Source organism: Ctenocephalides felis, unplaced genomic scaffold (genome assembly GCF_003426905.1).
Source record: "Ctenocephalides felis isolate EL2017-DRISC unplaced genomic scaffold, ASM342690v1 CF-g0.4_SCAFFOLD_00217, whole genome shotgun sequence".
NCBI classification, from domain to species: domain Eukaryota; kingdom Metazoa; phylum Arthropoda; class Insecta; order Siphonaptera; family Pulicidae; genus Ctenocephalides; species Ctenocephalides felis.
Genome location: NW_020536371.1, coordinates 9440 through 15000, shown reverse-complemented (window position 1 = coordinate 15000; position 5561 = coordinate 9440). Strand labels below are relative to the sequence as shown.

The window sequence follows — 5561 nt, the reverse complement described above, 5'->3', positions numbered from 1 at the left end:
GGACAGGTCCGACGGCCAATAACCGTCCGTGCTTGCAACCGGCCGAACGCTTAAAAGCGACCCTATACCATATCGTTTATACCGTCTGGCAGTCGACCGGAGCACGCGGGGTCTGACGCGAATAAATTCGTGACAGGCTACCGCCGCGGTCGTAGATCGACACCAAACGGGTCGCGACGTCCTACTGAGAGAGAAGTGCATGCCATCGCCGCCTAACGCATAAACCGACGGCGTATCGCAGGACGAATCCCGGTCAATCGCACGCCAATAAATGGAAGACAACGATAACATTGAATCTCTCCTTTCGATCTTTCGGGTTTCTCAGGTTTACCCCTGAACGGTTTCACGTACTCTTGAACTCTCTCTTCAAAGTTCTTTTCAACTTTCCCTCACGGTACTTGTTCGCTATCGGTCTCATGGTCATATTTAGCCTTAGATGGAGTTTACCACCCACTTAGAGCTGCACTCTCAAGCAACTCGACTCTGAGGAGAGATCCTCTCGATACGCGCAACGGTCGCTACGGGCCTGGCACCCTCTATGGGTAAATGGCCCCATTCAAGATGGACTTGAACTCGCCGCAACGCACCGAGATAATCGGATCCTCTCTAACACTACATTTCCCAGCGTCCGTCTCCGGCCGCGGGATTTAGTGCTGGGCTCTTCCCTGTTCGCTCGCCGCTACTAAGGGAATCCTAGTTAGTTTCTTTTCCACCGCTTAGTAATATGCTTAAATTCAGCGGGTAATCTCATCTGCTCTGAGGTCGTATTATGATTATGATGTGCTTGCAAACGTTAGTAAGCAAGCGCACACAAAATCGACGAGGAACCTTTGAATCGTCCAAATTTGCCGGAACGAAACCGCATTTCGAAGAGTTCGGGTTTCCGGTTATTGGGAGGGTCGCAAGAATATAAAATCTCTAGGACACACAACCCGCCGTAATCCCACAGAACGTCAACGAACGGAAATGTCCGATGTTGCAAAGTGGACTGGCTCACACGTTGAGTGAATTATTTAAGAGCACGCATATACGCGAAACTCCATCATTCGCCGGCAAGCCGTTTAAAGCAAGCGGCAGTCTGGTAATGTTATACGACTCTCAGCCAGAGGTGGTCCGGGAACAGTATCCGAGGACCGCAATGTGCGTTCGAAATGTCAATGTTCATGTATCCTGCAGTTCACATGTCGACGCGCAATTAGCTGCGTTCTTCATCGACCCACGAGCCAAGTGATCCACCGTTCAGGGTGATTTTATATATATTTATACATGTTTCGATCGTGATTCCCTCGAAATCGTTTAAGATAACTCGGGCGATTCTGAAACTAGTATGATTCATTCGTATGACGTCAAAAATTTACACTTTTGTTATGATATGATCAATTTCTAAATAACCAAATATACTCCTCAACAACATTTGTTGCAAATTCTTTTCAGCAATAGATGTTGGTGTTCTTTTATTTACAGTTTTTAATTACCACCTGATTTATAATTATAACGCTGCATAAGGTGAGATAAAATTCACCTGACAATGTTTTAGTCACAATTTTCAATGGCTGTAGAATCTTCACACAATATTCTAAAATTGCAAAGTGTATTGCTGCGCATAGCGCATCTTTAACCGTCAATATTTTTTTAAATATATTTTCTTAGTAATCTAAGTTGATTTGATTTTGCAATTCTTGCAGAATACATGACGATTTCGCACTATGTTTAAAATGTGCTACAAGAGCTCTAGCTTTTGGGATTGCGGTATTAAGTTTGCATTTTTTTGGAAATTCAGTGTAAGTTCAACGCACAATAATAATAACTTTATCAAAGATTTGCCGTGATTTTCACCACAAAATCTAAATTTTTTAGCGCAGTATACCATTCTTCTGTACGGCGTTATTGGTTTTTACGATTTTTTATACTGTTTAATCAAAAATATGACTAACTGCTTATGTCGAGTAATTTATTTTGATATATATTCGTTAGCGAAAAAATTAACCTTCGAATAAATTATGACAGCGATTTACAACCTGTGGGGCGCGTGGACCCCCTTGCTTGATTACATGCAAGTAATCTACAATTTTCGCTGCAATTTTATCAGGACAAATGTAATAGCATGAATATACTATACTTTTGGTGCATTCAAAATATTTCGTTTTTGCGTTTGTAGCCGAGTGAGCTGTAGGCCTATAAACAAAAGATAAGCACTCGGATCATATCGAATATTCACGTGCTTACTCGAGACTAACTAAAGTAAATAAACAAAAGCTTCCTTTTTATTCTATTATCTATAAATCGAATTAGTTCGTTAGTTGTGCTGGAAATACACGCGTTGATATATAGAAAAAATCATTTCTAAATTATTATTGAGTTAAAATTTATAGCTTTAGTTTTAGCACATTATTAGCCAGGAATTATTGTGAAAAGTAGTGAAAAAGTGATTTTCTTTGATTTGTTATAAAAACCGTTTGTAATGGATAAATACGTGACTGGGTTGAAAAGAAAATTTAATGAAGCAGAAGAAGAGGGTGGTGAAAATAATGGAAATGTACTTCACAAAATAGTAAAACTAAACATAGAAAATATGATCCAATGTACTTATCATTGGGATTTACGTATAAGATCATTAATGGTCAAGAACGGCCAATGTGTTTGCTGTGTATGAATACTTTGGCCTCAGATAGCATGAAACCAAATAAATTAACACGACATCTGGAAAAAGTGCACGCCGATCATGTTGGCAAAACAAAAGAATTTTTCCAAAGAAAATTAGATTCGTCATACAAAGTTTCATATAGAATTGCTAAATGCAAAAAAACCCCATTCAATAGGAGAAACTTTAGTACTACCAGCAGCTATTGACATAATAGTTACGATGTTTGGTGAATCATATGCTGATCAAATTAAAAGCATTCCGCTGGCACATAATACGGTGGGAAGACGAATATCAGATATATCTGATGATCTTTGCGATCAGTTGATAGAAAAAAATAAATTATCTTCTTTCGCGTTGCAAGTAGATGATGCTACCGATGTTGCTAAGGATGCACACTTAATAACATATATAAGATATGTTATGGAAAATGATATTTGAGAAGAGTTGTTATTCTGTAAGGCAATTGATGGCAAAGCTACGGCGAGTAGTATTGAAAATGGTATATATGTAATGGTATGTAAATGGCGGTTTGAGATAATTTGTGCTAAAAAACAAGCTCAACCGTCGCATTAATTTTTTAATGTTGCGTGAAATATTATATCATTTGTTTTTATTAAATTTAAAATTATTTTTTCTTATAATCAATAGTTATGTTTGTATGTATATTTTAGTATGTATATTTTTGTATGTTTATTTTTGTATGTATGTATATTGTGCATTATTTGGTACGAGATTGAATAAATCATAATTTCAATTAAGTATATTTAAATTAAATTGTTAAAAAAATTAGGAGGGGCGCAATATTTTTTTCTTTCAAAAGGGGGGCGCAAGGAAAAAAAGGTTGTAAATCGCTGAATTATGAAGGGATTTGAGCACTATCGTTTGCGCTTGTTACAATTTCATCTATTGTAACATCATTATTGTGGGCTATTTTACTTATTTGAATTGGAAGGAACAAATATGGCAACATATTTATTATCAACATATTTTTTTAATACTTAAATAGGAATTATAATAAATTCTATTAATGCAAAACGTTCATAAATTTATTAAGCAAAACAAGTAAATAACTATATAACACTTTATAATGCTACAAATCTAATGGTAAATCATTTAATAAATATTATTTAACTTACAAAACGCAAAAAGTTATGCTAAAAAGTGCAAAGCATTTGCATAATACTTGACTGAAGTTTTCAAAGTACAAAATTTGTCAAAATAGCCTTCCAGGACCAAATTTGGCATCGGAGCTGAGAAGTAACAAATCAAAAACTCCCCTTTTGGCTAGAAGGGTTGGTTACAACATCCGACCTAGGTTCACGTAAGGAAGCGGATGAGGAGACACTGCTCGAAAGAGATGTGTGGGTGATCCATATAGCGCACCGTGCGTGGAAACTCCCGGCATCAACGTGCCGCACCCACGGGAGCAAGAGGATGCCAATGAAGGAAGAAGGTGCACGGCCGGAGTGGATGTTTTTTTTCCCGCTCCAATGGTCACAAGCTCTTACAGCAATGGAGGTAGCTGTAAGAGTGACCACCCCTCCACTTCCCAAGGCACCGCTTTCGGAGACGACCTTTTGCTCTGGAGGACCATTTAAATAGACGTCGACGTCGACAAGTGACGTATTTATGGACGTCGAGCAGGATGCGGCCAAAGCCGCTATAGTAAAAGGAGGCAACAAGGTTCCTGGTAATTTTCACCGAGACAGAGTAAACTTTGCACCATCGCCTAGATGTCGTTAAACGCCGATGGAGCGACTTGGCTCCAAAATTGACGAGCTAGCAGAGTATGTCAAAGATAAGAACAATGTTCACAGCAGAATAAAGGAGCTAATCAGGTCGATTAGCACAGAAACTATACAGACCTCTCCCGAGACAACTATTCAGCCGGGTGTAACTCAGACACCAACCCCTAAGACCCAGGAGCAAAGCACAAACAAAAGGCTGCTATCGTCACTTAGCCCCGCCTCTGACCCGGAAACACATCCGCCCAAAAAATCGGCTGTAGAAAATAACTGGACGGAGGTGGCTCGACGAAGTTCAAAAAAGAAAGGGGCACCGGATCCGAAAGTAACCTTGAAGGAAACCGAGAAACCGGAAACCGAAAAAATCGAATCAAATGATAGTGCTAAGCACAGAAACAGCCATCATAGGAAAACACGGAAGAAACATAGAACCAAGGCTGTTCTGGTTCAACCAGCTGAAGGACGAACGTACGCTGATATTCTTAAGAAGATCAAGGAAAAAGTAAACCCGACAGAGACTGGCGTGGATATAAAGTCCATCAAACAGACAAGATATGGAGGTGTATTACTGGAAATGAGTCCCAAGTCCGAAGATAGTGCAGCCTTTGCAGACGTGATAAGCGCAGCAACTGAAAACATAGGAACGGTGAAAACACTGACACCGCTGACGACGATAGAGATTCTTGACCTTGATGGTGTCTCTACCGAAAACGATGTCCGCAACGCATTCAATCGGAACTCTACGACAAAACTGGAAATTCGACAAGTGAACTTGACCAAAGTAATATCAAGAGGACAACGAGCGGCCTTTTGTGAGATAAATGAGGCTAATGCAACCTAAGCCCTAAATAGGGCTCGCATAAGAATTGGGTGGGTCACCTGTCGCATTCGCCCAGTTGTTAAAGTAGCCCGCTGCTTTAGATGCCTCGGTTTCGGATACCAAACGCATAAATGCGGGGGACCAGACAGAAGCAAGTATCGCTACAAATGCGGCGGGGAAAATCACAAGTCTGTAGACTGCACGGAAAAGCCAAAGTGCTTTCTACGTACAGTAGACAAAGAGGACCAGAACAGCGGGAGCCATGTTGCTGGATCCGGTACCTGTAAGGCATTCCGTGTAGCACTTGCCGAAGCCACGAGAGAACAGAAATGACACGATTTGTACAAGGTAA

General features: G+C 40.1%; 2 non-coding genes across 2 annotated transcripts in view; both read right to left on the bottom strand.

Annotated features, from left to right (window-relative positions):
* LOC113385870 overlaps positions 1 to 765 on the bottom strand; it is a 3887-nt gene extending 3122 nt beyond the window's left edge. The window contains exon 1 of the ribosomal RNA XR_003368007.1: positions 1 to 765. This exon is cut by the window's left edge and continues 3122 nt beyond it. This is a non-coding gene — a ribosomal RNA (large subunit ribosomal RNA).
* A 327-nt stretch (positions 766 to 1092) lies between these two features.
* On the bottom strand, positions 1093 to 1247 carry LOC113385803. Its single transcript, XR_003368006.1, has one exon. It is a non-coding gene; the product is annotated as a 5.8S ribosomal RNA (ribosomal RNA).
* Positions 1248 to 5561: the final 4314 nt, after the last annotated feature.